The sequence below is a fragment of the Electrona antarctica genome (assembly GCF_951216825.1).
Source record: "Electrona antarctica genome assembly, chromosome: 8".
In the NCBI taxonomy this organism is placed as follows: Eukaryota; Metazoa; Chordata; class Actinopteri; order Myctophiformes; family Myctophidae; genus Electrona; species Electrona antarctica.
In genome coordinates, this window is record NC_136789.1 from 51,652,247 (window position 1) to 51,660,538 (window position 8,292).

General features: G+C 43.5%; 1 protein-coding gene across 1 annotated transcript in view; it reads right to left on the reverse strand.

Annotated features, from left to right (window-relative positions):
- The window catches only part of LOC306928836 (cationic amino acid transporter 2), a gene marked incomplete at both ends in the record, with an annotated part of 30,314 nt that overhangs the window by 17,945 nt on the left and 4,077 nt on the right, over nt 1-8,292 (reverse strand). The window lies entirely within an intron of this gene.

The following is an 8,292-nucleotide window of genomic DNA, read 5'->3' on the forward strand; positions in this document are numbered from 1 at the left end:
AAAAATTGCAAATCCACCCTGAGTCTAATACACACTCCACACATACTCCACACATTGAATTGTTTGAATGAGAAAGGACAGTCTCTTTTACATTAATTATATTTAGTACAGACAATAAAGGGAACAGAATGAAAAGACTGACAGAGGCAGCAATGCAAGTCTTGTAATGTCTGACATGCAGGCAGGAACTAGCCTTTTTAAATTCCATTCTGCGAGAGAAAGACATGCAGTGCGATTTCAAGGAGGAGTGGTTAACCACGCTAGGCAGGTTCGACCGGGGCGAGGAGTATTTTCCCCCGTCCGACCGTGTGTCTGTCTGTGTGCAGTTACCTGAGTGCAAGTTTGCCCGCACACTCCCAGTACGCCAAGGAAGAACCTCTCTACTCCAAATACTTTACTGAATTTCAAATCACGGTGGCACTAATTATAAACCACTTCATGTGTTGGGCTGATAAAGGTCCGTGCACACACTGTCTGGGAGTGACATCGACAAATGGTATGATAATGACTGCAAGAATCTCAGGAAAGAAATTAAGGAAACTAACCAAAGACACAGCTAGAGACCCAGACAATCCCAACACACGTCTTACGTCTAGAATACAGTAAGAGAAAAAAGAGATCAACATGTTAGGAACCAACTGCAAGCTTTAAACTGGTAATGGTGACTAACAACTGATGAGGTACTTAAAACGGAGTGCCCTACAACCCAACAAGGCCACTCACTGGTCATGACAATATTCACTCCAAATTTCTCAGAGACTCGGCCATCTCTATAGCTCCAATCATCACCCACATAATAAACGTCTCCGTCAAACAGGGACAGGTCCCCTAAGATTTCAAACTGGCCAAAGTAACCCCCTTGCAACTACTGCCGTATTTCTATTATTAGCTCCGTCTCGAAAGTGATGGAAAAAATGGTCTATGAAAAGGTTGAAAAGTATCTTGCCACTAAAAAACTATGAATTCCAATCCGGCTTCAGAACATCCCACTCCACTGACACATGCCTTCTCTATTTGAGCGATCACATCAAACATGAGGTGGATGCTGACAAATACTGCGGCATGGTCAAGCTGGACCTCCAAAAGGCTTTCGACACTGAACCACTCCATACTGGTTAATAAGCTAAAAGCAGTTGGTTTTGATAGCAGTGACCTGGATGCAATCCTACCTGGAGGCAGGACGGTTCTTCCAACAGGCCGACGGAGCAGCGGCTTCGAGCGCCATGGAGGGGGGGGCGCCAAAAAAAAAAAGCAGGATTTTTCTTTTTTTTACTCTGTCCCAACTCTGTCTGCCCAGTGTCCCCCCAGTGCCCCCCCAGTGCCTCCCCAGTACCTCCCCAGTGTCTCCCCAGTGCCAGTGTCCCGCCAGTGCCTCCACAGAGCCTCCCCAGTGTCCCCACAGTTCCTCCCCAATGGACCCCCAGTGCCTCCTTTTGTTTTTTTTGAGGGGGGGGGGGGGGGGGGGGGGGGAAATCCTGCTTGGGGCGCCAGATTGCTCAGGACCGGCCCTGCCTGGAGGGGAGAGAACAGATGGTGGAGGTGAACGGAAAACTGCCCCCACCCCATCCCACCCCCCTCCATGTGCTGTGGCGTTCCACAAGGAAGCATACTAGGGGCTTTACTGTTCCTAATTATATGTAAACGACATGACATCAGCTTGTGACTGCAACTTGTTCCTGTTCGCAGATGACTCTGCACTGCTGGTCTCGGACAGGAACAAACCTGCAGGTTGAAAAGGCTCTCAGCAACTTGGTAGAATCTGCACCTGGCTCGCTGATAACAAACTTTCTTTACACCTGGGAAAAACTGAATCCATTCCTTTTGGATTAAATAGTAACATCAGCAAGGCCGATGGCTTCTTGGTTAGTATCTAGTAGAGATTAGATAATAATATTATCGCACGAAAAGATGAAATTACCTACCTAGGTTCCACCCTGGAGGCAAATCTTTCTGGTGATAAAATGGCCACAAAAAAGTCAATCAAAGAACAAGATTCCTATACAGGATCTCCTCACCTCGTCAACAAAAACACATTGAAGACCCTAACAGGAGCCCTCGTACAAGGTTTCTTCCACCTCTTGATACCACAAAACAAACGGGTCAGGCTACTACTTGGCCTCACTCCCCAAACCCACCTCACCTCTGCCCATTTTGACAGTGGCTTAGGGTCGACGACAGAGTAGGCCTACAGCATCTTGCAATGGGTCTGGTCCACACGATTCACTACGCCACCAAGATACCCATGTACATGTCTAAATACTTTCTTAATGTCAATGAAGTCCACACCCACAATACCAGAGGGAGTTCAACAAACCATGTGCAACCCAGATTCGGCACAAACAAGGGACTAAATTAATTTTGCTCCTATGCCACCAAAATGTGGAACGCGGCCCTACCAACAGTCATTAAGAGATGTGAATCCTGCGACTCCTTCAAAACCGCTGTCAAAAGGCACCTATGGACGACGGCTGCAATTCGAAACTGGACCCCGTAAAGTCTGAGTCCCCCCCACCCCCTTACTGTATTTTGTCCCCCTTTTTACCTCCTTATGATGATTTCCTGTTTATTTTTAATGGATATTTGTACGTCCCTAAATGTTCTGATGAATTGAAAATGGTGGACCCTATTGTAAACAGGTGTAATGCTTTATGGTGTCGTCCACAGTAACAGTTTTTGTATTGACTTGTGCTTTCGTTTGAAATGTATCCATTCTGCATACTGTTAATAAAAAACACTTCAACCAGTCAATCAAGCTATCGAGGACTCCATACAAACACACAGCTTCTGGGAAAACTGGAACAGAATTAAACTGAAACCGGACGAACTACCCAACCAAAATGGAGACATTGAACCATTTTCTATCCTCTTTGGCCCAATAGAGAAGAACAAAGAGCAAAAACAAATAAAACTGCAAAACCTAGGGTCAGCCATAAAAGACTATCAGTTAACTAAGGTAAGTAGGCCTAGGCCTAAGTTAAGTTTAAAAGGGACACACATATATGACATATATGACCTCACGGATGTGAGGAGATCATATAGTGTGTGTGGAGAAAACAATTAAATCATGACGTCAGTTGTTTAAGATCTATCTAAAATGAATGTCAAATATTTCAAATTATTGTAAAACATACTTGAAGTTGTATTGTCAGGTGTACACATGAAGTCACAGGCAGCCACAGGCACACATTTCTGCATTTCACAGGAGACATTTACAAAGAAAGGGTATTTCTTCCCCACACAATATACAGTAGGCCTACTTTTCTCACATCAGAAAAACAGGATTTAGGTTTAAAATCATCAAAGTCTCCCTAAGTTAAGTTAACGTTTTGATTACTACCACAGTATTGAATAAGGTATGAGGAAATACAAAATTATGGGTTTGTCTTGACGTGGAAGGCTACATGAAGACAGATGACAGAATGCGTTTAGCCAAAGAACGACGTGAGGAGAGAGAGAGGAGTCTGGGTAAGAGAGACCATCTTTAATGAATCAATCCTGAACACAAACAGCAGGAAAACAAAGTTGAATATCCTTGTACAAATATGTTCTTGGGAGAAATAAAATCTTAACAATATCATTAGGCATTTAGCCAACATTCTTATTGATAGATTGAAAAATGTATTTTGTACAGTTAGCAGAAAGGGTACAGTTCAAGGAAGTACACGTCAATACAAAAACAGCTAAGAGTATAAAACCAGAAAAAAAAAAAAAGCACTAAAGGTCCCTCAACACTGGATGCGTTTCAGATTTTTAGCTGCATTTTGTCGTCGATTTTCAGAAAAAAAACGCGTCCAGTGTACAACCACCTTAAGACTTGTTTACATAAGGGTCCTCCATTTTCAATTAATCAGAACAAGACATACAAATAAACACTTATTTTTATCACTTACATTTTTATTAATTTTAGAACAAAACACTTCTATGCTAAATAAATCTAAAACATGAATGAAAAATATGGCTCAGGTCGTAATGGGTTAATGTCTACCTCTAACCACAAATATTATAACTATTGCCACTGTCATCATCAATATCAGCTTATTCATTTTAACATTACCACTACTGCCGTTTAAGAAAATGAAGTATTTTTGATCAACACGCTATCTATCATTTATGATCATCATCAACATACATTGTCCAGAGTTAGACTGATCTAGGTAAGATCTTCAGAGGACCACCATGACCAGTGTAAATGCATGGAAACCGTGTGTCAGTGAACCTGTGTGTGAAGGTGTGTATGTGTGTGTTAGTATCAGGATCACAGAATGACAGCTTTCCTTCATTCCAGTCCAGCTGGACTCTGAGCTTTCTGCATCAGTGGTTGACCCTGAGGAGGCTGCGCCATATTTACCACCATATAACCATATTCTCCAGCGTGGACCCGCTGTGTTTCCCTTCCTCTGAACAGTGGTTGACCCTGAGGAGGCTGCGCTGTATTTACCTTCATTTAACATTATACTCCAGAATGGACCCCCTGTATTTCCCTTCCTCTGAAAGGACTCTGCTAACACACCTACTTCACAGTCTGTATTGTCTCCAACCTCAACATCCCAGCTGTGAGTCCCTGAGTTAAAGCCCTCAGAACGTAATGTGTTCTGCTGTTTGGTCATAGTTTGTTTTAATTGTATTAAAGTCCTCCAGTTTGTCCTGTAAAGGCTTCAGTGATTTCTGGACTTCCTCCTTGTGATCCAGAGCAGCTTCATCGACGGGCCTGAATCTGTGGCCGTGTTTTTGAAATTTGACACCCAAGACACACTGGCTGTTGACATTCCAGACAGAACAGTTTGAGTTTCTCAGCATGCAGACTGCAGAGATCCTCAGAGCCTGCTGATGTTCTCTGCTGTCTCTCCTGTGTGAAGGCCTCACACAGGTTCTTCAGAGCCAGGTTACGAGGCGGACGATCTGTCGAGATATTTCCTTACAAACTGGACACTCCTTTATTCTCTTCTCTCGCCACAAGTCCTGCAGACAGTCTTTACAGAAGCTGTGGCTACAGGACAGGAGAACAGGATCTTTAAAGATGTCACAGCACACAGGACAGGAATAGTTCTCTTCCGAGAGAGACGACTTGGAGTTGGAAGCCATTTTAACAAACACTCGCTCACGCAGTCAACACCGGAACTCTGCCAGTCAGTCGTGTCAGGTTGAAAACCTTTGAAAACAAAAGACAGACAAAGATTAACAACATGTCCAATCAACAATTCCAATTAGTTAAACCATTCTTGTTTTTAAACAATAAATGTAGGCTAAACTAAGTATTTTTAAACAAATACCTAAATTCAATTATTTTAAACACTCATTTATTAAAAGGTAAACACTTTAAATATTTCAAATGAAGTAACAATTTTGGAATGAAGAGAGAAAAATAGCTGATGTTCAAGCATGTAGATCAGCTCTTTTTCAACTAGTGTTTTAAACCTTTAACCTAGTAAATCAATAATTGTCCACATTTAGAAGTCTTAAATTCTTAAGTGTAAATCATTTTAACTTTCTATTGCTCTTTTGTAAAGTATACTTTTAGACTGTCAAACACAAATGAAGCAATTATGCCATGTGAATTCCTTCCCAATCCAAACTAGTATACTAAACTAGTATACTAAACACATCACACAGCTTTTAACACATTAAGCAGTATTGCAAACATAAATAAAACAATCACCAACCATTGGCCTCCTTTCCTTGGACTAGGAACCCAGTAGACTTGTCTCTGGTACTTTGTTTGTGAGAATGCTCACTCCAGCCTTTTCAGGTGTTTCAGCTCAGGCCAACGAGCAGCCATCTTGCTGGTGCACTCTGGGAGATGTAGTTGTCTGAGGTGTCATAGAAGACTCTTGCTCCATTTCTGAGGCAGGAACTAGCCTGGTTATAACCACTCGCCCGTGAAAAAATTTAATTGTCTCCACCAGGCCGAAGGCAAAGGGGGGAGAGTATGTTTTGCACTCTGTGTGTGTGTGTGTGTGTGTGTGTGTGTGTGTGTGTGTGTGTGTGTGTGTGTGTGTGTGTGTGTGTGTGTGTGTGTGTCTGCCTGTGTACAGCTAATCTCCGGCACCGTTAACCCGATCGATGCCAAACTTTGCACACACACTCCCTGGATGCCAACATTGAACCTCTGCCCCAAATGTTCTTGAACGGCCTGTTATAGCGCCACCAACAGGTGGATTTTTGCAAAACACATTTTTGGAACAAAATGCCTCAAATCATCCAATTGCCATCCAAGGCGTAAGAAGAAATGGCACCCTTTTCACATTAGCCTATTATAGCGCCACCAGGAGGCCACAACCTGACCTGCCCTGGTGGAGACCTGTGCCCCAGAGGGGCACTTTTTCTAGTTTTCTTATCAACTATAGTCAACTAGTACCAACAAGGTCGACTAGTGGATTTACTAGTCGACAAGTTGATAGTCGACTAGTTGCTTAACGCTCTACTGTGTGTCTATTTAAAAGTGCAGGTAAGTTGAAGTCTGCAGTTTCATAACTCACATTACAGTCGATGTGTTCAACTAAACTGCAGCTCATCAATAAGCTTCCGTTCCTACTGTATAGAAACTATAGATCATCATCAGAGGATCAGAGAGCTACGGAGAGGTTTAGAGAACAGAATATAGACTGCAGGTCATCTTCATACATATTTAAGTGATAATAATAACAACAGTACGCAAAAGGAAGAAAATGCTATAATGTGAGATATTGTCTCCAGTGTGCTGGTGTCGTAGGCACAAGGCAGAGAAAAACATTTCACGTGTGCCGTGCACGGGTCTGGCGCATGCACGAGCGTGCATATACGTGAAAGCTCCCCCCCCACTAGCCCCATATGTGCCCTCTCCCTACGCTCATTCTGTAGCTCCGAGATGAGGTCACAGAAAGAGCCCCTCCCACCCCGTTCAGAGACGGCGCATGTTTCCACAATTCCCCATTTCTTACCCGTTTCTAAACAATATATCAAAAACGTGAAGTGGCTTTCAGGGTTTACACTAATTCAACGTCAACAACGCCAAAGAAAATCCAACTTTAAACGGTTACGAGCGTTACAGCGGTTGGTTTAGTCAGCCGCTTCCATGTTTATCAAGGGATTCGTGCGTGTGCGCGTGCATGTCGAGTGAACTGAAGTCAGTTGGAAATTTTCGACCAGGGGAGGCGCCAGGGAGGCGCTAAAGCTTTTCAACTTCCTTGAAAAACATGCTAAACAACCGCTAGACGCTCGTGTAACCGTTTAAAGTTGGATTTTCTTTGGCGTTGTTGACGTTGAATTAGTGTAAACCCTGAAAGCCACTTCACGTTTTTGATATATTGTTTAGAAAAGGGTAAGAAATGGGGAATTGTGGAAACATGCGCCGTCTCTGAACGGGGTGGGAGGGGCTCTTTCTGTGACCTCATCTCGGAGCTACAGAATGAGCATAGGGAGAGGGCACATATGGGGCTACCCCCCCACACTCTCAGCTTCTGGCTAGAGAAAACACTGTACATGGTTATAGAAAAGAATGGAAACGGACAGTTTCGTATTGCAGCCGCCCGTAAGTGCTGTTTGAGAGCTGTTTTGAAGGAGTCTAGGGGTTACGAGGCGGACGATCCGTCGAAGATATTTCCTTACAAACTGGACACTCTTTTATTCTCTTCTCTTGCCACCAGTCCTGCAGACAGGCTTTACAGAAGCTGTGGCTACAGGACAGCACAACGGGATCTTTAAAGATGTCATGACACACAGGGCAGGGAATGTCATTTTCCGAGAGAGAGAACTTGGAAGCCATTTCTAACAAACACTCGCTCACGCAGTCGACGCGGAACTCTGCCAGTCAGTCGTGGTAACTCTCCCTCTTCCAGAATGTTCCCTGAAGTTTACTTTCACTTTGAGTCCTGTTTGTTGTTAAAGTCCATTCAGTTGACAGACAGTCAGCAGCAGGTTCCAGTGGTCTGGGTCAGTATTAACTCCTGTAGCTTTTGGAAAGACAGTCTGTCCTTCCTCACTGGACGACGTTGTGTGTTTGATCTGAATGTGAATCTGATCGTCTGTCTCACTATGAGTCAGACAAGAGGTGGAGCTGCCTTTGACAGTAAAGTGCACACACACACACACACACACACACACACACACACACACACACACACACACACACACACACACACACACACACACACACACACACACACACACACACACACACACATATACTCCACACATTGAATTGTTTGAATGAGAAAGGACGGTCTTTTAGTTATTTAGTACAGACAATAAAGGTAGCAGAATGAAAAGGTTGTGTTCTTATCGTGTCAGAGTGTACGCCTCAACATTAACCCTTTT